Genomic DNA, 25,151 nt, shown 5'->3' with positions numbered 1-25,151 from the left:
TCTTTGGGGCTGTTGGGGTTGCACGCCGACCTGGTGCTGTGGGTTCTGATTCGGTACGTGTGAGCTGGAGGCGCAGTGGCCTCAGCGGGAACCCCGGGGGATTCTAATGCGCTGAGAAGTGTGGGGGACCCTGCCGCTGTGGCAGAGAACGCTCACGACTCCACCACGGGGAGAAGTTCGTTTCAGTTCTTCCTCATTCCAGTGCCATGCTGAAGGTTGCAACTGCTCACAGCCTGAGTCGAGAGGGAAGACTCGGGCTGTGACTGCGTGCTCAGGAAGGCATCGTGTCTATGAGTCACAGGCAGCAGCTGCTTGTTGGCGGGGTCCCCTCTGTGGTGCCGGATCGAAAAGGACCTTCTCCCAGGAAGCCACACCTTGTTTTTTAACAATGAGGCCGCGTCCCAGAACCTAGTTGGAAACAACAGAATTTCCCCCAGTGGTTCAGTGAGGACAGTTTGGATCAAGTTCATGCAACTTTTCTTGGTACTTGCTTGCCTGATAATCAGAGAATGAATAAGTTGCCAAAGCGTTTAAGGAATTTGATGAACTTTCCAATGATTTACAGGGTAAAATTACAGCGAAGCTTGCTATGCCAAAAACCATGCTATTACACATCTCTTCCTTATCATTAACACTCAGAACTGATGTTTGTGCAATACTTCCAGTTTATAATCCTCGCAGCACCAGCTCTGGGCTAGGAGTTCATATATACGAGCATACTTCACACCGTTCATGGAAAATGGAATTTAAAGATAAGTTGATCTTGGTGCAGAATTTTGTTGAAATCCATGCATACAAGGGATTTTCAATAGTTTCATGGAAAATGTGTACGATGAAAAAAATAACTATGCATGTATTTCAAAAAATGTTTGCCCCCAAATCAACTTATCTTTTGATTCCATTTTTCCATAGCCTTTCTGAAATGCCCAATGGAGTCAGTACAACTGCACCCCCACATTCCAGGAGGACCCCGAGACACAGGAGGTGAATAACTTGCCTACATGTACAGGTGCAGTAGCCAAGATGTCTTCAGCCAAGTAGTCTTCAGTCTCTGGCTACACATTGGAATCACTTGGGGGAGTTTGAAGACAACCACACTCTTACCTAAGATTTAACACCGTGGCTACTGATTTAATCGATGGCTTCAGGATGCCCACTGGTGCCCAGCTACCGCTGACCTGCAGTCAAGTGTGGGCGCCAGTGCTCCAGACTCAAGTGTTGACCCAAGTCCATCAGCATTTGCAGGGCAAGTCCTCAGGCCCCATCCCAGAGCCACTCACTCGGCCACTCTGGGAATGGGTCCCTCGGTACCGGTCTGGGGGCTAACAGGCAATCTAGATCATTCTGACTCAGGCCAAAGATGGAGGCCTGCTGGTTGCACTCCGTTCCAGGTGAATCGCATCCCCCAGGTCCCCGCCCCTTTGCAGACTGATACTCTGCTCATGAAATGGGGAGTCCATGCCGCCTCTCTTGAACTCAGGTGAGCCTCGTGACTCCCTTAGACCAAGAGAGGGTAACAGGTGCCGCCGGGCAAGTTTCCCAGGCGAGGCCTCAGAAAGGCCTGCAGCTGCTGTTTTTTACCTCGTTGAGTTGCTCCTGCCATAATTCCAGGCAGCTGGTCCGGCCCACTGGAGGATAAGAGGCCACGTGAAGAACACGGAAGGACCCCAGCCAACAGCCAGTGCTAGCTGCTAGGCTCACGAACGAGGCCAGCTCGGACCTCCCTGCCTCACTGGGTCACCACATGGACGCAGCCACAGGAGCGAGCCTAGGTAAGGCCAGCGTGAGTCTGCCCAGCTCACCCCCAGGACCCTGAAAAATAATCAGTTGTGGTTTTAAGTTGCTGTGTGTCAGAGGGATAGAACTGCTGATGTGAAATTCGCCTATAATCTTTACCTAGAAGGGACGCTGGTTAGGCCTTAGAGAGGAGGGCTCTATGAACGCTGGGGGTTGGACAGGCAGTAATGGCAGGTGATAGAGGTGTGTCACATGCAGGGCCTACTCCCTAGACACTGCTCTGTGCCGTCAAACGGGAGTGGGGGGCGGGTACTCAGAAGGGCGTCCTGCCTCTCTTATGCCCGGCTGTCACTGGCCAGAATTTCTCATAAAGATTCAGTTATTTGAGGGACTGGTGTGATGGTATGGCAAGAGCCCCTGACTGCCTCTCTGCTGGCTGCAGTATCCCCCCAGGAGCAGAAACGGATGCTGGGAGAACGACTGTTCCCGATCATCCAAACGATGCACTCAACCCTGGCGGGCAAGATCACGGGAATGCTGTTGGAGATGGACAACTCGGAGCTGCTGCACATGCTGGAGTGTCCCGAGTTTCTCCGCTCCAAGGTGGAGGAAGCTGCGGCAATCCTACAAGGTCATCATGCCAAGAAGTAAGCTGTCCAGAAGGTGGGCGCTGCTGCTGCCACTACCTCTTAGACATGGAAAAACCGATTCAAAAGCCAAATAACCGCTCGTGGAGTTCAGCTCAGGGTTTGAAGACTTCGTAGCTTGTCCTATGGACCTCAACACTAAGAACCACATTTTGCAAATTTAATAGGTCATTTTATATCAAAAGGTCAATTAATAAAGCACCTAGAATTTTTCAATTATATGACTATATTCTGAGTTCTGCTTTGGCTCAGTGTTAACTTTTTTTTTTTTTTCTATTGTGGGTTTTGATTTTCTTTTTTTCCCCCTTCCCTGGAAACTGGTTTTATTTGATGTACCCAAGTCTTATCTTTCTCAGTAAAGAAAAATCTCCATTAAAGACACCAGCATCCCATGTAAGTGCCGGTTCATGTCCTGGCTGTACCATCTCCAATCCAGCTCTCTTCTAGAGACCTGGGAAAAGCAGTGGAAGATGGCCCAAGTGTTTGGGCCCCTGCACCCATGTGGGAGACCTGGGTAAAGCTCCAGGCTCTGGTTTTGGCCTGGGCCAGCCCTGGCTGTTGTAGCCGCCTGGGGAGTCAACCAGTAGATGGTTGACTTCTCCCTCTATCACTCTGCCTTGCAAAACCTTGAAAAAACATTAAATTTGAGAGGCAGAGTTATAGAAAGAGGAAGAAACGGAGGTCTTCAATCACTGGTTCACTCCCCAAATGGCCACAATGGCTGGAGTTGGCCGACTGGAAGCCAGAAGCCAGGAACCAGGAGCTTCTTCCGGGTCTCCCACGTGTGTGCAGGGGCCCAAGCACTTGGGCTGCCTTCCAGTTTTCCCAGGCCACAGCAGAGAGCTGGATTGGTAAGGGGAGCAGGCGGGTCTTGAACTGGAGCCCATATGGGATGCTGGTGCCACAGGCAGAGGCTTAACCTATGCCACAATGCCCGCTTCTAAGAATTTTTTGAAATACTACTTATTGGAGAGGCAGAGTGAAAACGGGAGGAGGGACATACAGAATGTCTTCCATCTGCTGGTTCATTCCCCAAATGGCTGCAACAACCAGGACTGGGCCACGCCAAAGCCAGGAGCTGGGAACTCGCACATGAGTGTGGGAGCCCAAGGATTTAGGCCATCTGCTGCTGCTGTGCCAGGCACGCTAGCAGGGAGCTGCGTTGGAAGCAGAGCAGCTGGGACTTGGAATGCTGGCATTGCAGGCGGCGGCTTAACCCGCTGTGCCCCAGTGCCGGCCCCCAGAAACTGTTAGAATGCAGGGCTGCTTGTTCCAAGTTACTTAGTTTACATGGGGCCTGCCTTGCTAACCATACAGCCAGTCCTACTGACATGCGCCTTCTCAGACTCTTCCCAGTCACTCTTGGAACGAGATTAACCGTGATTATCATCCACATTTCACAGCTGAGGCAAATGAGGCTCAGAAGGTGAATGCAAATACAAGGTCATATGTGAGGGACTCGAGCCCCTGGGGTGAGCCATCAGGTTAAACCGGGAGTTGGGTTTATTGGACTTTGTTACATACTTGAGACAGGCTGTGACAGAAGAGGTGGAAAGCGGGGCTTGGGCTGACAGCTGGGCAGCCGGCAAAGCAACTTTAGGTCCACTGGGGAGACTGCACCTGCAGCCGGAGCCAGGAATACAGGGGAACGAGGAGGCCTAGCCTGGGAAGCTCAGCCCAGAGCAGCCCAAACCCATGCGTGTGCTGCTGAGGCTTGTTCAGCCTGCTGGGTGGTCTTGAAATGGCCCTGAAGTTGGGCCATGGGTAGTGGACCCTGACATTCTAGGGGATGGCTGGCATTACACCGGGCACAGGCAGAAGTTTTCTGATGAGCACAGGACGTTTGGAAAAAGTTGTCTTTAACAGGAGTTTTAAAAAAGCTTTAAAGGATGTGATTAGGAGTGATGAGGAACACACTTGTAGGGATGCCAATGCACGCATCAGGTTGAGTTGATAAAGAGCTATTAGTTAGGAGGCCTGAGTCACCTGTGCTAAGCAGCACATGTCCACCATTTCATCAATACTTTCACATGTGATCCTACGGGGACGGCACTACTACCCCCCCATCCCCCCCCCACACACACACACAGAGAAAAACAGACTTAAGAAACCGATTGGGTTAACGCCCTGGCCTGCAGTGCTGGCATCCCATATGGGTACCAGTTTGTGTCCCAGCTGCTCCACTTCCAATCCAGCTCTCTGCTCTGGCCTGGGAAGGCAGTGGAAGATGGCCCAAGTCCTTGGGCCCCTGCACCTGCATGGGAGACCCGGAAGAGGCTCCTGGCTCCTGGCTCCTGGCTCCTGGCTCCTGGCTCCTGGCTCCTGGCTCCTGGCTCCAGATGAGCACAGCTCTGGCCATTGCAGCCAATTGGGGAGTGAACCAGTGGATGGAAGACCTCTCTGCCTCTCTTCTCTCTTTTAAGTAAACTAAAAAAGAAAAAAGTGATTGACTGCAGGTTGCAGAATTGGGCAGCCAGGCTTCAAACCCACATCGTGGCTCCCTATTTGCCCAGGCTGTCACTTTCAGCAATGCTTTGCATCAACGGGGGATCTTACTAAGATACAGGTTTTGAGCTGGGAGCTCAGGGGTGGGGCCTGAGTGTGCCTTGGCAGCCAGTTGCCAAGCAATGGAGATAGCCCTGGTCCACGGACAACAGCGTGAATGACAAGGATGTGGGTATCCCAATAGTCTCCCTGTTTGCTCAACCACACCCTAAGTTGCATTGCTGTGGAACAAATGCCCCCCGAAACTTGGCAGCTTGAAATAACACAGCTTGGGAGGGTTGGGGATCTAGGGGAGCCTGGTAGGGTGGGGCTGACTGAGATCTCCTGAGACTGCTGTTAGCCTGACAGTGGGCAGTGTTAGCTAGAGACTCGACCGCACAGAGGGGTCTGATGGCAAATGTGACAAGCTGGGGGTCTTCCTGATCTTGGAAGTGGCATGCCATTATTTCTACTGTATTCTACTATTCACGCCTGATGCCCACAGTGCAATGTGGGAGAATGCTAGGACCTGCAGTTGATCGGGGGCTCATCCTGGGTGCTGGCTGCTGCACCTTATGAAAAGTTGGGTCATATGACTGCTCTCTAAGACCTTATCGCCACCTCTCATCAGAGTCGGAATAAAATCCACAGTTCCAGCATCCAGGCGAATGGTCACACTCAGCCATACGGGGTCTGGTCCCTAACTGCTTTCTTACCTCCTGCCCTACTCACCCCCAGTTCCTGCTCTATTTATCTTAAAATGATTGTATTTATCTGAAAGGCAGAATGACGGAAACACCTGCTGGTTCACTCCCCCAAATGGCTTCAACAGCCGAGGCTGGGTGAGATGGAAGCCAGCAGTGCAATCTGCATCTCCCATGTGTGAGGCAGGGCACTCGGGCCATCCTGGGACGCTTTCCCAGGTGCAGTAGCGGGGAGCTGGACTGGAAGTGGAGCAGCCGGGGCCTGGACGTGGGATGCTGCATTGCAGGCAGCAGCGTAACCTATGCCACAAAGCCACCCCCGACTCCGCTTCGCTTTAATCAAGTTCACGGATGCCCTGACTGTTCCTCAAACACGTCTAGCACGTTCCCAGCTCTACGGGCCTTGGCACATGCTTTTTCCCTCTGCCTGGAATGGACTGCATTCATGTCTGTTCTCACACAACACCTGGAGGTTGCCCTGAACACAGTCCTCATCTAGAATAATAGCCTCTGTTCTCCAGCCCTGGGGTTTGCTTTCCTTTGTTTCATGGTATTTATTTGCAGTAGGTAATTGTTCAGCAAGGAGGAGATGGTCCTGCCCCATTGATGTTGAACTTGGCCATTGAGATAGATGTGGGAGTGACGTGTGCCAGTTCCCAGCCAAGGCCTTAAAATGCATCCTGTGTGTTTTTACTCCCCCTCCTCCTGAGAGCTGCTTGCTGTGAGAAGAGCGTGCCCTTGGTAGCCTGCTGATCTCAGAAGAAAACTAAACAGAGGCCAGTGCTGTGGAGCCCAGCAGGGAGCAGGTGGTGTCGGACTGGTCTGCAGCCATCAGAGAAACATAAATGGACATTGTAAGCCACTCAGTTTGGGAGTGGTTTTCTTTTGTTTTTAAAGACATGTTTGAGGGACCAGCAGACCTGCACAGCCTGCACAGTAGGTTAAGCCTCTGCCTGCAATGGTAGCATCCCATGTGGGTGCCGTTCGTGTCTCAGCTGCTGCTCTTCTGATCCAGCTCTCTGCTATGGCCTGGGAGGGCAGCAGAGGATGGCCCAGGTTCGTGGACCCCTGCACCCATGTGGGAGACCTGGAAGAAGCTCCCGGCTTTGATTGGCCCAGCTCTGGCTGTTGTGGCCATCTGGGGAGTGAGGCAGTGGGTGGAAGACCTCTGTTTCTCCCTTTTTCTGTATATAACTGTCTCTCAAATAAGTACATCTTTTAAACATTTAAAAGGACTACAGAGAGCAAGCGAGAGACAGTGACCTGGTTCACTCCCCAGGTGGCCACAACAACTGGGGTTGGGCCAGGCTGACTCCAGGAGCTTCTTCCAGGTCTCCCAAGTAGCAGGGACCCAAGCACCTGGGCCATCTTCCCCTGCTTTCCCAGGCACATTAGCAGGGAGCTGGATCTGAAGTGGAGCAGCCAGGACTCGAACCAGTACCTATATGGGATGCTGGCACTGCAGGTGGTGGCCTTAAGTGGCAAACTTGACTATATTTGTACATAGACTACTATAAGTGCCTTGGGTGTAGGGACTTCATCTTGTCCTTGAAAGTGTGTCAGGTAGTCCAGAATGATGCCTGCCACGTAGTAGGCACTCTAAAACCAGTGAGTGGATATCGGTGCACATTTCGTCTGTTTGCAGTGCCTGCTTGCTTAGCTGCACTGCCTTCAGATTAGCCCCCTTAACTGCAAAGTGTTTTTTTTTTTTTAAACTGCTTGCACGGGGATTGTCGGCTGCATACACTCTACCAGGAAAACATGCCTTGCACCAGGCTGCTTGCTGTGGTCTGTGTGCCCAGTGCCATCTCTCTCCGCCTGGCCACACCAGACAGCCTTCCGTTCTTGGGCTGCTTTCAGGGACACTGGGTCGCCTGGTTCGGTGGCCCTCCCCAGGGGGAGCAAAGCCAGAGAGATGGCGGCTGAGCACTTACAAAGGGAGGAAGCCGTGCACCCCCACCCCCCACCCCCGCCTGCACAGCTGTGCCAGGACCAGCCCCTCTAGGCAGGGAGGAAGAGGAAGTGTGGGAAAACTGCATAGCCGAACGACAATATGGGGAAGTCGCAGACCCGGGAGGAAGCAGAGGGCAAAGGGGAGCTGAACCTAGCATATTAATCGTTGAGGCTTTCAAAGAGGGAATTAAACTGAGATCAGTCATGCCGCCTTGGGGCTCGCTGGGGCTGGGAGCGTTCTGGGTGACGACCTCGGAACGTCCCACTCATCCGTGCGTTCCCCTGGAGATGTCAACAGGGAGAGCAGCCTCCCAATGCTAGATGCAAGATGGCTCTGCAGTGTCAGCCCGTGTCTGCTACCTAGAGTGGCCCAGTGGTTCAGCGACCACTTGGGATGCCCACATCGCATATCCCAGTGCCTCTTTGCAATCCAGGTTCCTGCCTGGGAGCCAGCAGACGACGGCTCGGGTGCTTGGTTCCTGCCGCCCGTGTGGGAGACCCAGATTAAGGCTGGTGGCCCCTGGCTTCAACGTGGCCTAGCCCTGGGTGTTTGGGGGGCTTTAGGGGGTGAAGCAGTGGATGATAAACACACAGTATGATAAATACAACTGTACATCGATTACAAAGGAAAGTCGCCGGGAAGACGCACACGTGTTCACGGTAGCGCCACCTAAGCAGCAGTACTGGGGCAGGCAAGGAGCACAGGCCTCTTCCAGTACTTGAAGCCACTTCCAGACGGCGTAGTTTTTGCCCACAATAGGGACTTTTCACGCACAGATAGCCAGTTTTCCCATAGGAAACTGACATGTGGCTCCTGCCACAGTCTCCAGAGTGTCCGAACGAGGTTGCAAGGTAACATCTGGTTTCGCATGGTTCTTGCCAAGCGCTCAGGCCTCCTGCCTGCTCCCCGGAGCTGCTCCGGAGTGGTATCCGTGGTGACCGGCCCCTGCCTGCCACGGTCTCCCGGTGCCATCCGTGGTTTACCTTCTGCAGGCACCATGGACTTAGCCGCTGTGTGGAGGAGGAGTGTGCCCGGTTCTGCTGCCGTGGTCTCGGAGAGGAGCGAGGTTCTCTGCTCTCCCTCTTTTCTCCCATCCTGGTTAGCCTTCTCGTGCACCAAGCAGTCTTCCAACAGCACACAGAAGGCGATGAGGGGAGCCTGCCTCCGAGTATGGCCCTTCAAACCTTTCTCGCTCAAGTAGGAAGTAGAGCTTCTGGGACTTTGTAAACGGAGGAGGTGCTGATCCTGGCCACCTGCTGTCCGTGGCCGTAGCAAGATGGGGCTAGGAGAGCAGAAGATTGTGTAGCACACAGTTTCGGAGGCTCAACCTCCAGGTTTGTGTGTCGCGGGTATGGGCCTGGTTATCTTAGTCATTATTGTGGGTTCTTGACCCTACAGGTAAGAATCTGAAATGGAGGCACGAGAGACAGCATGAGTGAGAATGGGATTTAAGAGTGAACTTGGACTCGCGTGTGAGCATGGGCTGCCCCACATGGAGGGACACCTGTCATGCGTGGGCTGGGGAGTTGACCGTGAGAGAAGGGAAACCAGAGCATGGCCACCAAGCACGGTCAAGGGCAAAAAGAGGGTCTCTCTCTCCTGTTACCAGCTCCCTTATGAGGAGGGGGGAGGTGCCTTAATAAACGGGGTGGGATCTTAGCATGCGTGGAGCTTCCTGGGATTTTTCATGGCACTTCCATGGGGTCCTTGTGGCATTTCCTCTTTCTGGGTCCCTGATGAGACCAGGATGTTGGATTGATAGGAGAGGAATCAAGTTAGAACTCGGGGCTGGCAAATTCTAGCTCGTCTACCCCTCCCCCTACTCTCTGCCTGGCTTCCCATTATCAGCTCATTTGTTGGCCTCTGGCAAGGGCCCCGTTGGCCGCCTTACATCACAGTGCTGGCATCATGGTGGGAGCGCCTGGGAGACAGCAGGAGGACAGGAAGGAATTGGGTCATTTTGAGACCACCCCCCAATGACCTGATTCCTTGCACTAAGCCCCAGCTCTTAAAGGACCCACCTCCCGCTGACATTGCCACACGGGGGACCAACATATGAAACCTGGGGAGGTGCCCTTGAACTGTATCCGAACTTCAGCATGGGTTTGTCTATCACGCTCACTTTCCTGCCACTCATTTCTGCATCGAGAGCTTACAGAACTTTCAAGTATTGCCACATTTTAATCCTCATGATAACCTGGGCAGCTGTTAGTGTCCTTGATTTAGAGAGAGAACCTGAGACCTGGAGTTGAGTGGTTGGTCTGGGATCCTCCAGCTGGCAGTAGCCATGTCAGTTCTGGTACCACGGTGGGTTGCAGCCTGGTTGCATCTTAGAGTCTTTTAAGAAACGACTCCTCTTCTGCTCTGACTTCGGCCAAGTGAACAAGAATCTCTGGAATGAGGCCCTGGGTGTCAGATGAAAATATCTGTGGATGACTTGGCTGCATAGCGAGGTCTGAGACCACTGCAGTCTCTCGTAGAACTCACACGTGTGTTTAGTCCCCAGCAGGGTCAGGGTTCGCGCCTCCTGTTTCTTCTCTCACTGGGGCTCGGCCGTGGAATCCTCAGCAAACAGGAGGAAGTGGTTCCTCCTGCACCCAAACAGGGGAACCTCAAACGCGTCAGGCCTGGCGAGAGCAGCCCAGCTCTCAGGCCATGTGCTATACCGCCCCAGTCACGTGACGTTCTGCAACTGGTGAAACCACAGGAGCAGGAAACCAATCCCTGACCTCCAGGGAGCTGGTGGTGGGAGTGAGGGGCGGGGACTGACCACACCAGGGCATTGAGGAACTTTGGTGGGGGCTGAGACAAATATTCTATATATTGACCATGGGGGTGAGCCAGCTGTATACAGTTGTCAGAATTCAAATTCTTCTATTTAAGGAATACCTTAACACACCTGATTTGAAATATATGTACACAAGATGAGACCCCTATACCCTTACTAGAAGGGCTAAAGTGAAAAAGACTGACCAAGCCAAGTGTTGATGGGGGCGTGGAGCAACCGGAACCCCCGTACATTGCTGGTAGGAATGTCAGGTTTGTTAAGAGGGAGAGAGGGGGCTCAGAGGACCGACAGAGCTGAGCCTGGATTCTGGCTGGACCTCTTGCACGTGTAACGCTGGGGTTCCCGGCCTTGGTTTGCTCACTGACACACAGGATAACCATGGTACATGCTTGCCACCTTCACAGAGCAGGTGTAAGGCAGACAGGAGAAAACGCCTAGAGCAGCGCTTGCACATGGTAAGGGACCACAGGCTCAGGTGTTGCTATTCTCGATACTTCCTACCATCCTTCTTATGACAGATGTCTCTGGGCTTATCAACACAGGGCTCTGTCTCTGTAGCACTCTGCTTGTTCTTGGCAAGCCTTGCAACACAGGTTTGTCAAACAAGGGAACAGAAGAAGTCGCGTGCCGGTGGCGGGCACGAGGCATCCCCGTGAGTGGAGCGCAGGACGGCTGGCGGCAGCTGTCCGGGGAGCGGCCCATCCCAAAGGCGAGTGCTCTGCTGTCTGGATCCTCAGCATAGAACCGAGTTTTCGCATGGTTAGAAGGTTCAGGAATTTTACTCTACTCGTGCAGTGGGATTTGTGGAGGTGGCCTGCCTCCTCGTGTGCTCGTAAACGTTTCCCACGTGTGACAAAATGCTCAAAACCAACCTCAAGCGTGTGAATTTTAAAAATTTGAGAGGGCCTGGAGAGGAGATCTGAGTTTTCTGGTTGAGAACATGCGTAGAAGTGAAAAGTGATTAAAATTGTACTCATGAGTCAGCAAATACCAAGAGGATGCCACAGGGAAGATAAAATGTGTGTGGAATTCCCACAGGGGAACCTGGACAGACACGGTTCACGGAGTCACAAAGGGTACAGCCCGCCCCTCGGAGGCTGTGATGGCTGGGTACCACCAAGAGGTGGAACTGGGGGTAATGTGAAGCAGCGCCCCATTTTTAGCACTCCTTTTGCACAATACCATGTCTGACTTTGGCTGGCAGTTTGTCCACCTGCCAGTGATACCAGCCATCGGAAAATCAAAGGCCAATGTTGTGGCCTAGTCGGTTAAACTACTGCTTTCGGTCCTGGTACTGCCTATCTGAGTGCCAGTTCAAGTCCTGGCTGCTCCACTTCTGATCCAGCTCCCTGCCAATGTGCCTGGGAAGCCAACAGATGATGCCCCAAGTGCTGGGGCTCCTGCCACTCTTGTGGGAGACCTGGATGGAGTTCCTGGCTCCTGCCTTCAGTCTGGCCCAGTCCTGGCTGTTACAGCCATTTGGGGAGTGAACCAGCAGAGGATCTCCCTCTGTTTATTTCACTTTCTCTTCCACGTGCTCTCTTGCCCCCCCTCTTCTCTCTTCTCCCCTCCTTTCTCTCTCACTCCCTCCCACCCCACCCTCCCACTGGCCATGGAGAAGCTGTCCTCTTCCACGTACGGGGCCTCTGGCCACAATTCCTGCTTTCTGCAAACATGGGAGGAACTACAAAACCTGTTCTCTCTCCTGCCAGACGAGCAAGTGCGTCCAGGGTCGCTGGGGTTTTATCTGGCTTCGGCATCGGCTGTCGCCTGTCTGCCTGGGTCTGCCAGATCTCCTCCCAGTAGAAGGAGTCGCTTTCCAGGAGGAGCGAATCGGTCGGAGCACACGTGAACCGCCACCAGCTTGTATCCCAGGCCTTTGCCTCGCTGGGGGCTGACCCCGTGACCGCACGTGTGCCATCCCTGCTTGTCCTTGTCGGTCAGTGAGGTTGAGACTCCCAGGAGGGGGTCTTTAGGCAGAGTGAGCCTGCCTAACTGGTGCTGGAACCAGGGTTTCGGCAGCAGCACTTCCTGTCCACGTGGCTATGCCATGGTGAGGGCATCCGAGAGCCAGGCAGCGCCTTGTGGTTTCGGGATGCACTGTGTGAGCGAGCGCTGGGCTGGAGTGGAGCAGGTCTTCCGAATATTACTTTTTCAGTAGCTTTTGCATATTTAGGCAAATGCATGGAGTTCTAAAAAGGCTCAGGAAAAATAGTCTAATGGTGGCAAATCTTAAGGGAAAAATATCACTGCCATACTTAGCTTCTAAGCTGTTACCTAATGTTTTTTAGTCCTTTATAAAAAAATACGTATTTGAAAAATACTTTGATAAGTAGACTGAAGCAAACAGTAACAATATCACGCCCTCCTAACACTGAACAGTCACAATATTTTAAATACCTCTTGCTGGTCTGTTTTCTATACCTAGTTCTCACTTTTAAAATTTATTAAGATTTATTGCTCAGGCCCCTGCACCCATGTGGGAGACAGGAAAGAAGCTCCTGGCTTCAGATCGGCCCAGCTCTGGCCATTGCAGCCATTTGGGGAATGAACCAACAGACGGAAGACCTCTCTCCCTCTCTCTGGAACTCTGCCTCTCAAGTAGATAGATTTTAAAAAAAATTACTCACTTGAAAGGCAGAATTGGAGGGAGGGAGGGAGAGAAAGAGAATCTTTTATCCCCTGTCTCATTGCCCACATGGCTCCAGGCTGAAGGCAGGAGCCTGAAACTCCATCTGCATCTCCCACGTGGGTGCAGGAACCCTAATACTTGGCCCATCCGCTGCTGCTTTCCCAGGTGCATTAGCAGGGAGCTGGATCGGAAGTGGAGCAGCTGGGGCTTGAACTGGCTCTTGTAGGGGCATGATGGGTAGTGGCTTCACCTGCTGTACCATGACATTGGCCCCAAACTCTTTTAACCTATGTGGATATAAGATTTTATTATGTGTACTATAGGCAATTTTCATCTTGTCATCCTGTCCAGTGTTTGATGTTTCATTTTGGAGAAACACTGAAGACATGAAGGCCTAATTATTATTGAATATTGGTTGTATGTCTAACCACTAAAAGATGTTGCATGATTTCAGAACGACACTCGGCTTCTACACTGTGTCACGGACATGCGCTCCGCTGCCTCCTCCCCACTCCAGCCACCGCCAGGCTATGTTCCCCTATCGGCTAGCAGCTGCTGAGACCGGTGGTACAGGAGAGAGGTATGCACATCGGCCCCTCGGCCACCATTTCCCAGGCTTCTCAAAGCCTCCTGTCCCTTCAGAGTTGTGCAGTCTGTAACCCACACGACTGACCATGCCAGCCCTCCCTTTTCCTGCCCTCCAGCGCCATGTCCTCACGCCCCACCCACCTCAGGCAGCCTTCGCGCTCCCTCTCTGCTCTATCCCACCCAAGCCTGCTCCTGGGGCACACTCAGTATACTTTGGGGGAGCAGCGGAAGGGCCTGGGCTTGGCCTCCAGCTTCCCCAGACTCCCAGAGCAGGGGCTCGCTCTGCGTCATCAGTTAACCTCGGAGAGAAACCCAGACACACGTGCAGACTCACGGGAGGGAGACCTAGAACATGCAACCGCCTGTGCCTGGCTCCGTGTGTTTGCAGGAAGATGCCTGCATATACACTTACGTACAACACACGCATACGTATACCGTAGCATCATCAAACTTGTGAGGCAAACCTTAGTTGACTGACAAAGCTAGTCCCAGCATATCATTAAGGGCAGAAAATGCGCACTGGGAAAATTTCCTGCATAAAAAAAGTGAGTGCCATCTTTGAAGAAACTTAAATGCATGACGTATTTTCTGCACGATCAATATATATTACTCGCCCAATGAAACAACCTAGGTATGTTTTGAAAAAAGCTCTTTCAAAAAGATGGATTTATTTAATTGAAAGGCAGAGTGCCAGAGAGAAATCTTCCATCTGCCAGTTGACTCCCTGAATGGCATCGACAGCCAGAGCTGGGCCAGTCTGAAGCCGGAAGCCAGAAACTGCATTTGAGTCTTGCGCGTGGGTGGCAGGGGCCCAGGTACTTGGGCCGTCATCTGCTGCTGTCCCAGGCACATTGGCAGGGAGCTGGATCAGAAGTGGAGCAGCTGGAACTGAAGCCGGCATTCGGATACGGAATGCCTGTGTCACAAGCAGAGGTTTAACCCGCTGTGCCACAACGCCAGCCCCAGGGGCACAGTCATTTACTAGGACAAACTGAGAAGGCCACATTGTGCAAGTACACCCAAAATTTGCGTGTGTGTGACAGTATCCTCCTGCGTATACAAGGAACCAGGAGGCTGGCTGTCTTTGTACTGAGAATTTATCATTGGGGCTCGAGGTTGTAAGTGAAATCTTAGAGAGGATCCACTGGGGTTACTGAGAACCAAGTCAGCGGGGCCCAGCCCTCCTCTCTGCTGTTTAAGCCAGCGGGATGTGACGACATTTGAGTGTCCCAGTTGCCAGGGTGAGATCTGTCACCCTGGAAGCCCAGCACTGGGCTTAAACTGAGCCGTTTGTCCTCGGGGGTCATGCACCCCCGGTGTAAATGAGTCAGACGCCAAAGTGCAGATATTCAGTGTTTGCTGTCCAGCAGAGACCAGAATCTCTGTTCTGTGGTTATCTCGCAAGGTTACGAAGGGGCTGTGGCAGCCACCTCCAATTGTGTTCATCAAATCGTGGGTGATGATGGGTAGCCTCTGCGACTCGGTTGTCACAGTGCCTGGAAGCGGGCAGTCACTGGCTGGAGCAAGGGGATGGTGACTGTACACTGGGGTAGGCGTCGGGGCTGAGGCGGAATGGAATAAAATCAATGAGGAGAAGGCGTGTGGCGCATAAAGCAGGCAAGATATTCGGTGGCTTCATCTGGTCTCTGCCTCCTAAATCATTAAGGAGAGACTCCAATCACAGCCCCGAGGAAGCTCAGTTTTCGAACATCGGGAGAGAGCAGGGTTTCTCAGTAGTTTCTGGTTGCCTCTGGCAGGTCGCCCACGGGGCAGAGCACAGGTGACTCATCACCGATGACACAGAGGAAGGCGAGGTTTCGCAGGACCAGATTGAATTCCTAACATTCACATGGATTTACACAAAAACCCAACCTGCTTTGTGTGTTGGAACAATCTCAGTTTTCCACTGCTGGTCTAGGGTTTTGAGACGGGGGTAGGGGGAACGTGTCTGTATAGCAGCCCTTGGTGTCCAGTGGTGAAGCATTGGCATTGGCCACGCTCCCTGGGAGTCGCAGCTGTGCAGGACAGGTTGCTACAGACAGCTCTCGCGTTCCGTGACGTTGCTGCTGGCGTGGCCCGTTGAAACGTGGTTATTCCGAGATGCCTGGCTGGTGCTGTGAAGATGGCAGGCTTCTGAGCTTGGAGACTTCGTGGCAAGCGTTTCATTCAGCCCTGGAAAGGAAGGAAGCTCTGACACGCGCTGTGCCGCGGCTGGACCTTGATCACCCAAGGACTGTGGGGGTGGGGGTTGTGGTTCCTGGGAGCCAGCCTGGAGGGAGGGGAGTGGCCAATCACTGATCCAGTGATGAGTGATGAAGAACTTCTGGGTGGTGGTGACAGTCGCCTGATATCCGAGTGCACTGAGTGCCACCGCACCAGACATTTAAAAATCGCTAAGAGGACACATTTTATTTTATGTATGTTGTGCTTCACGAACACTTGAGTCCTTTATGGGAGGATTTGTTGTTTCGTCCATGGTATTTGAGAAAACACAAAGGTTAATGTTGACCAAGTTAACCTTAGCTAGTGTAGAAAAATTCTCCCGGGGAACGGGTGTTCAACCGAGCAGTTAAAATGCCACGAGCCTGGGTTTGGTTCCTGGCTCAGGCTTCCTCCCGAGGCACACCCCGGGAGGGAGCAGTGATGGTTCCTGCCACCCACGTGAGACACCTGGATTGTGTTCCTGGATCCCAGCTTTGCCCAGCCCAGCCTCAGCTGTTGTAGGCATCTGGGGAGTGAATCGGTGGAAGGGAGATTCTCCCCCAATCCTATATATATAAATAAGATATAGCTGCCAACCACTGACTCCCCAGATTCCTGCAGCTGCCAGGGCTGGGCCAGGCCAAAGCCAGGGGCCAGGAAACCCATCTGGGTTTTCCCACGTAGGTGGCAGGGACCTAGGTACTGGAGCCATCAGCTGCTGTCTCCCAGGGGGCCGGGATCGGGGCTCTGACTCCAGTATGGGATGCAGGCGCCACAGCGACATCTTCAGCACTGTGCAAACCTCCCCACCCGGGGAGACTTGGGCGTCCACTTCTAGAGTTGCTGAAGGTCCCATTTGCCATTTGCAGGATGTTCAGTCCTTGCTGCAAGGATCGAAATTCGAGCTTGTATCAGAAGAATGCGTGACCACAAGGAACGCGAAGGTACGGCTGCTTTTTTCCTAGTTACTTCAATTTCTGTGTCGCTCAGGAAGCGTACAATTCTCCTTCTAAAGTTTGCAGTTGGGTGGGTTTTCTTATCGTCACAAAGCGGCTCAGCCAACACCACTACCTACTTCCAGGGCATCTTCATCCATGCAGACAGAAGCTCTGTACCCGTCGGCAGTCACTACCCGCCCTCCCTTCCTCCAGCAGCTGGCAATGGCCAATCTCGTTTCTGTGGATAGAGTGTCCTGTTCTGCACATTTCGTTTACACATCACACAGCATGCAGCCTGTTGTCTCTGGGTTCTTCCATGAAGCATAAAGTCTACGGGGTCCATCCATGTTGTAGCATGTAACACAACCCACCCCTTCTCATGGCTAAATAATCCATGTGCGGATGAGCACATTTCATTTACCTGTTCACGGGCTGATGGGCATTCAGACTGTTTCTTTTTAACCACTGTGAGAGCTGCTCCTAGGAGCGTTCATATCTAAGTGTGCAGACAGGTATCTTTATTACGTCAAATATTAAAATATCGCTGGCTCATCATACAGAGACTCTGTGCTTTAACTCTTTGGGGAACTGCCAAATTGTTTTCCCGATTGGCTGCACCGTTTTGGCCTTTTGCATTCCCATTCGTGTGTGAAGGTTTCCGGTACTCCACGTTCTCCCCAACACATTACACTTGTAAGTACCTTTCTGGTGATTGCCGTGCTAACGAGTACGGATTAGCATCTCGGCATAATTTTGGTGGGCATTACACGGTGACCAGTGGTGCTGGGCATCTCTTCTTGGACTTCATGGCCAGAGTGCACAGTCTTCAGAGAAATGTCTATGCAAACCTCTGCCAATCTTGAGACTGCGTTAGTTGTATGTTTATTGTTGGATTGTGGGAGTTCTTCATGTGTTACAGATATTGGATGTCTGTCTGATAGATGATCTGCAAATTCCGGTGCCCATGTGGGATGCCGGCACTGCAGGCAGCGGCTTTACCCGCTACACCACAGTGCTGGCCCCCTCTGGATTCGTTTTCAATCGTGGTGCTCTTGGAAGCACAGAAGCTTTTAATGTTGATGAAGTCCAATTTATTTTTTCTCTTCTGCTTATGCTTTTTGTTATATAAGCCTGTATAATCCAAGCATGAAGGTGTGTGTGTGTGTGTGTGTGTATGTGAAGATTTTTGTAGTTTTTTTTTTTTTTTTTTTTTTTTTTTTTTTTTTGACAGGCAGAGTGGACAGTGAGAGAGAGAGACAGAGAGAAAGGTCTTCCTTTGCCGTTGGTTCACCCTCCAATGGCCGCCTTGGCTGGCGCGCTGCGGCCGGCGCACCGCGCTGATCCGATGGCAGGAGCTAGGAGCCAGGTGCTTTTCCTGGTCTCCCATGGGGTGCAGGGCCCAAGCACCTGGGCCATCCTCCACTGCACTCCCTGGCCACAGCAGAGGGCTGGCCTGGAAGAGGGGCAACCGGGACAGAATCCGGCGCCCCGACCGGGACTAGAACCCGGTGTGCCGGCGCCGCAAGGCGGAGGATTAGCCTAGTGAGCCGCGGCGCCGGCCAATTTTTGTAGTTTTATAGCTTTCATTTGGGTCTTTAGTTTTGAATCAATTTTTGTACATGGTGTGGAGTAGGGGGAAGTGCGGCTGACTTTATTCTTGGGCGTGTGGGTATCCAGTTGTCCTGGAACTGGTGATTGAAAAGGCTAATTTTCCCTGCATTGAATGGTCCTGGCATCCTTGCAGACAGTTGGTTGATCACGAATGTGAGGGTTTATTTCTGGACTCTGATTTTATTCCATTGATCTCCATGTTGATCTGCATGCTAGTACCACTCCCTATCAATCACTCTCCCTTTGTTCTTTCTCAAGATAATTTTGACTGTTGTGGGTCCCTTGCATCTTCTCATAAACTTTAGAATCGCCTTGCCAATGCATACCAAAAAAAAATAAAAATAAAAATAAATAAAAGAAGCTGAGGTTTTGTTAGCGATTAAACTGAACCTGTGGATCATAGGGAGAGTACTGCCATCTTTACAAAGTCAAGTCTTCCAGTCGCTGACCATGGAATGCATTTCTGCTCACTTAGATCTTCTTTATTTCTGTGATATTTTCTAGGTCACAGTGTACAAGTCTTGCATCTGTGTTGCTAAATGTATCCCTAGATATTTTGTTCTTTTTGGTACCACTGTAGATGGAACGGCTTTCTTAATTTTCATATTGTTCATTGCTACGTATATAGAAATATAATTTTTTAAAGATTTATTTATTTATTTGAAAGTCAGAGTTGCACAGAGGAGAGGCTGAGAGAGAGAGAGAGAGGTCTTCCATCCACTGGCTCACTCCCCATTTGGCCACAACAGCTGGAGCTGTGCCGATCTGAAACCAGGAGCCATGAGCTTCTTCCAGGTCTCCCACACGGGTGCAGGGGTCCAAGGACTTGGGCCATCCTCTACTGCTTTCCCAGGCCACAGCAGAGAGCTGGATCAGAAGAGGAGCAGCCAGGACACAAACCAGCACCCATATGGGATGTCGGCACTTCAGTCCAGGGCATTAACCTGTTGCACCACAGCGTCGGCCCCATATATAATTGGTTTTTGTATATTGATCGTGTGTATCCAGTAACCTTGCTGATTTTTTTAGTGAATTCCTTAGTATTTTCCACATTTACAATCATGTCATCTATGACATGGGTAGTTTAATTTCTTCCTTGATGACTTAAATAGCTTTTATTTTTCTGGCCTGATTTCTCTGGTATCAACTCCCAGTACTACGTTAGACTGAAGTGGCGAGAGAGGATGTGTTCCCTTGTTTTAGTCTTGGGAGGAAAGCGCCCAGTCTTTGGCCATCAAGTAGGATGTCAGTGGTGGGGTCTTCACAGATGTCCTTTCCCAGGCCGTGGCTGTCCCCTTCTCTTTGCAGTTTGTTGAGTGCTTTTATAGGGAAAGCATGTTGGCTTTTGGCAAATGTGTTTTCAATGTCCATTGAGATGATCGCACAGTTTAAATTTTGATGAAACAAAATCATACTATGTTCTCTTTGTTTAAAAAATGCATGTAGTATATATTTAAGGTTTGACTTTTCTCCAGTTCTTGCTCAGCAATGCCCAAGGTACTCACTCACTCCCGTCAGACTGCTGTGTTTCCTTTCAGTTACATGCGAAGGTTGTATATAAAATAGATTTTAATTAACTATTTTTTTAGAGTATTATTTGAGCGGCAGAGTTACAGAAAAAGGGAAAGACAGAGAGAAAGGTCTTCCATCCACCAGTTCACTTCCTAAATGGCCACAGTGGCCGGAGCTGGGCAGGTCCAAAGCCAGGAGCCAGGAACTTCCTCTGGGTCTCCTACGTGGGTGCAGGGGCCCAAGGACTTGGGCCATCTTCTAATTTCCCAGGCCACAGCAGAGAGCTGGACCAGAAGCGGAGCAGCCGTGCCTTGAACCAGCACCCATATGGGATGCCGGCACTGCAGGCGACGGCTTTTACCCACTACACCATAGTGCCCGCCCCATTAGGTTTTAATTTAATGGTATACAACATACGTGCTCTTTCTTCTCCCTGGGGGCCCTTTGGTCCCAGCTGACACACAAGCCACCCCCTTCCCTTTCCTTTAAGGCTGAGTCCACGTCCTTTTTTCCTGTGAGGTCATCCAAGGTCATTCCCGAGGCGGGCACCTTCTCCTTTTTAGTGATGACCTAGGATCTCTCCCTGCCCCTAGGTCCCTTAGGTGTGCTTTGAGCATGGGAGGTGTTCAGGGGCTCTGAACAGCTGAACTTGCACACGGTAGACACTGACCCCTCCCACCCCGCCGAAACATCTGTGAAGCTCAAGGAGCACTTGCAGCCATTGTGTGATGATGGTGCGAGAGCCACAGTTACATTGTGAGTCGGCCGCTCTGACACCTGTGTACTTGGTAGTGTTTATCGGTGTGATGAGCTGCATTCGGCCGGCTCGCAGACGGCTTTTCAGGCCATTCCCACGGCACTGCGAATAAGCCCCACAGCACTCTGCCTGGGGCGGTGGGGGCGTGGGGCAGAGGGTCTTGCCACATAGGAGAATCAGGACAGTGCCTCGCTTTATACGACAGAGCTTCAAAACGTTTGTGGAAAGATGGAGTTAAAGGGAATGCACACGTTCCATGAACTTGCTAAACGTACCCCACGTCTCCACAACCTTCTTAAACATGTTCGTTTCGTCTATGTAAAAGGCAGACCAGCAGACATCCCCTATCTGCTGGTTTAGTCCCCAAATGGCTGCAACAGCCAGGGCTGCCCCAGGTCTAAGCCAGGAGCTCAGAACTCCATGCCGGTCTCCCATGCGGGAGGCAGCGGGCCCAAGTAACTGAGCCATCATCTGCTGTGTCCCAGGACTGCATTGGAAGAGGAGTAGCTGGGACTTGAGCCAGCGCTCTGATACGGGATGTGGCCATTTCAAGTGGTGGCTTCGACTACTCTGCCACAGCGCCTGCTCCTCCATTGAACTTTTCGAAGCCACCTCACTCTGTTATGTACTGGACTACAGGGTATGATTTGAGCTGAAGAAAGGGCTTTGCTGCTTTAAAAAAAAAAACCTGAAAATCACTGTTTTCTTGTTTTTTGCTCATCGTTTCACAAAAATGGAACAGCAAATAGAAACAAACAAACAAACAAACAAAAAAAAAAAAACCACTGACTCGAGTGTAACAGGCGTGAGTCTGACCAGGATAAGACACTGATAGACAAGGAGGAATTCAAGAAGCAGGGGAGACCAGAACGCTTCTCCCCTGGATTGGACGCCTCTGGGTTCAAGCTGTCCTCCTGGTGTTCAGTTGTGTAGCAGAAGGACCACAGTTAAGAAATACGGGAAACCTACATTGCCAAAGATGATGTCTAAATTTGGGGCCAAAAGGGGGATTTTGTAACTGTTTAAAAACATCTTGGGCACAGACGATCGCTTTAACGAGCATGCCTATTTAACCATTGCACCTGCCTTCAGCTGTGTTTATTTATTTATTTGCAAGGCAGAGTTACACACACACACACAGAGTGGGGGAGAGAGAGAGAGAGAGAGAGAGAGGCTGACTTCCATCTGCTGGTTCACTCCCCAATTGTCCACAACACCCAGAGCTACGCCAATCCAAAGCCAGGAGCTTCTTCCAGGTCTCCCATATGGGCACAGGGGCCCAAGGACTTGGGCCATCCTCTACTGCTTTTCCAGGCCATAGCAGAGAGCTGGATTGGAAGTGGAGCAGCTGGGACTCAAACTGGTGCCCTTATGGGATGCTGGCACTGCAGGTAGCGGCCTTACCCACTATGCCACGGTGCCAGCTTTTCAGGAATGTGCATGGAAGCAGCAGACCTTGGACACGAAGCTCCCGTGACCAGGGCAAGTCCCACAAATGGGTACACAACAAATAGTCACTGGCTGACCGATCCTAGCTCATTAGGTTGAGGCCAACTCTGGGAAGGACAGCCATTGGCTGGTGTGTTCATCTCAGCCTCTTTCCCCTGCATCAGCTCAGAGGAATGCATGGATAGCGATCTCTGTTTCCCACATCAATCCACTGCCATCAGTGGCAGTGTTGGCCACCGCTGCTGTCAAATCTCAACTCGTCCTTGGCTACCGCTCACCTCTCAGACCTGGGGGAGCCATGCTGCCTCCCAGCAGAAGCTCCGTGCTTATGTGGATGCTTGCTAATGTTGACACTCTGCTGGCCGGACCATCGGCACGGGTGTGTACCCTTTTTGGCATGAGAAACATACACCATTCTGAGATGTATTGAGTAAGAATTTTTTAAAAAGATTTATTTCATTAATTTGAAAGGCAGAGTTACAGAGAAGCAGAGTTTCAGAGAGGTGGAGAGAGGGAGGGAGGGTTGTGTTCCATTCATTGGTTCACTCCCCAGAATGACTGCAATGGCCAGAGGTGGGCCAATCTGAAGCCAGGAGCAAGTGCTTCTTCTCTGCCTCCCACATGGGTGCAGGGGCCCAAAGACTTGGGCCATCTTCCACTACTTTCCCAGGCCATAACAGAGAGCTGGATCGTAAGAGGAGCAGCTGGGACCTGAACCGGTGCCCATATTGGGTGCTGGCACAAGAATTTTTTCTTTTTCTTTTTCTTTTTTGTCTTTATTTATTTATTTATTTATTTATTTTTGACAAGCAGAGTTAGAAAGAAAGGTCTTCCTTCTGTTGGTTCACCCCCCAAGTGGCCGCTACAGCTGGCGCGCTGCACCGATCTGAAGCCAGGAGCCAGGTGCTTCCTCCTGGTCTCCCATGCGGGTGCAGGGCCCAAGCACTTGGGCCATCCTCCACTGCCTTCCTGGCCACAGCAGAGAGCTGGACTGGAAGAGGAGAAACTGGGACAGAATCCGGTGCCCCAACCGGGACTAGAACCCGGAGTACCGGCACCGCAGGTAGAGGATTAGCCTAGTGAGCTGTGGCACTGGCCAAGAATTTTTTCAAGTACATCCTTCCTGAAGGGCCACATGACCATACCCATCAGGAGATTGAAAAAGGAACTTGACTTTTGACTTAGAAATACTGTTCCCAGGAAGTGGTGTTGTGACATGCAGGTAAAGCTACCACCTCAACACCGGCATTCCATATGGGTGCCACTTTGTGTCCCAGCTGCTCCATTTCCAATCCAACTCCCCGCCACTGGCATGGGGAAAACAGAGGAAGGAGGCCCAACTGCTTGGGACCCTTGCATCCATCTGGAAAACCCAGACGAAGCTGCTGGCTTCAGCCTAGATCAACCCTGGCCATTGCGGCTACTTGGAGAGTGAACCAGCAGGTAGAAGATTTCTCTCCTTGTTTCTCCCTCTCTGTCTGCAACTCTGACTTTCAAATAAGTGTTTCTCTTCAAAAAACGAACAAACCACTCCTGGGGCCAGTGCTGTGGTGCAGCGGATTAAAGCCCCAGCCTGCAGCGCCCGCATCCCATATGGGCACCTGTTTGAGTCCCAGTTGCTTCACTTCCGATCCAGCTCCCTGCTAATGCACCTGGGAAACCAGCAGAGGCTGGCCCAAGTCCTTGGGCCCCTGTGCCCATGTGGGAGACCTGGAAGAAGAAGCTCCTGGCTTCAGATTGGCCCAGCTCTGGCCATTGTGGGCATTTGGGGAGTGAACCAGCAGATGGAAGAACTCTGTCTCTACCTCTCTAACTCTTTCAAACAAATAAACTAAATCTTTAGGAAAAAAAACACTCCTAGAGTTCCTCCTACATAATGGACAAAGATGACCACACAAAGATGTGCATTTTTTTTTTGCAACAGTGAAAGAAAGGACATAGCTTCAAAGTCCCCAGGAGGAAAATGGTTGAAAAAGACAAGTTAGAAAAGAAAAAGTTCTTCTCTCTAGGTTGAATATAAAAATAGAAATATATATTCTATTTATATATTATAAAAATATATATTAAATTATATAATATATCTATAATCTATAATATATAATAATATATATTTAATATATATATACTAAGATTTTTAAAGTCTAGGAAGCTTTATACCAAAATGTTACAGAACAATTATCTTTTGGCTAAAAGGATTTTTCCTGCTTTGTCTGAAATACCTGAAGTTTTTCTGACAATGCTTTTGTCTATAAAGACAACATATTCCCCTCGGTACTCATAGAATATGGTTTTAGGCAACACAGGCTAGTCAAGCCAACTTTTAAAGGTCGGAGGGAACTCGCACTGATAAAATGTCCAAGTCACTCTTGGAGACCTGCGCCGCAGAGCGTCCTACCGCGGAGGTAGGGATGTGGGCCGGAGCATCTTGTTTGCAAGGGTGTCTAATGCTTCATCCCCGGGCCTCCCTACCCCAGCAGAGCCCAGGCCGCGGCTGCACGCAATGCTTACCAGATAGGCTCTCCAGAAAGCCTGAATGCAAATCGCCGCTTCTTCCTCCGTCAGCAGCAGGGAGAGCATGATTGGAGGCCGCGGGCTGAAAAGGAACGAAACAGTCACATGCTCCATGCGTCCGCCTTGGAGTGACCTTGACAACAAAACGCTCTCTGGTGAAGTGCCCCATCCAAGCCCTTTCTCAGAACGTAACAGTGTCACTGTTCATAGAAAATGCACGCTCAACTTGACATTTTGTATTTCTCAATCTGGGATGGGGGCAGTATTCCTTTATTTGAAAGGCAAAGTTACCTAGAGAAGGAGATGACATCCATTGGCTCACTCTCCAAACGCCCCGCAATGGTCGGGGCTGGGTGGGTCAGGCCGAAGCTGGGAGCCAGGAGCTCCCCGGAAGCCTCCCACGTGGGAGCACGCTCACTGGACACTTGTGGGCTGAGCAGCTGCCTCCCTGAGGGGCGCGAGTAAGGAGCTACTGCCACTGGGTTAGAGTGGAAGAAAGAGGGGCGCACGGGGGTGGACAGCATGTCCTACGGAGATCACCTACTGCCTGGGAAACATGGGGAGTGGCCCAGAGAGAGGGGGCCGGCTCCAGAGTCCGGCAGCTGAAGCAGCCCTTGGCCCAGAAGCAAAAGCCACA

At 51.4% G+C, this 25,151-nt stretch overlaps 1 non-coding gene across 1 annotated transcript in view; it reads right to left on the bottom strand.

Moving 5' to 3' along the window:
• LOC100342957 (uncharacterized) overlaps nucleotides 1–24,949 on the bottom strand; it is a 34,146-nt gene extending 9,197 nt beyond the window's left edge. Inside the window, exons 1-2 of the transcript XR_011384697.1 lie at nucleotides 24,806–24,949; nucleotides 24,512–24,596 (exon numbers count right to left, since the gene is read on the bottom strand). This is a non-coding gene — a transcript (uncharacterized protein). The remainder of the gene's footprint in view (nucleotides 1–24,511; nucleotides 24,597–24,805) is intronic.
• Between the last annotated feature and the right edge of the window lie 202 nt (nucleotides 24,950–25,151).

The sequence above is a fragment of the Oryctolagus cuniculus genome, chromosome 19 (assembly GCF_964237555.1).
Source record: "Oryctolagus cuniculus chromosome 19, mOryCun1.1, whole genome shotgun sequence".
NCBI lineage: Eukaryota > Metazoa > Chordata > Mammalia > Lagomorpha > Leporidae > Oryctolagus > Oryctolagus cuniculus.
The sequence above is the reverse complement of the archived record's forward strand: the minus strand, read 5'-3'. Positions and strand labels throughout refer to the sequence as shown.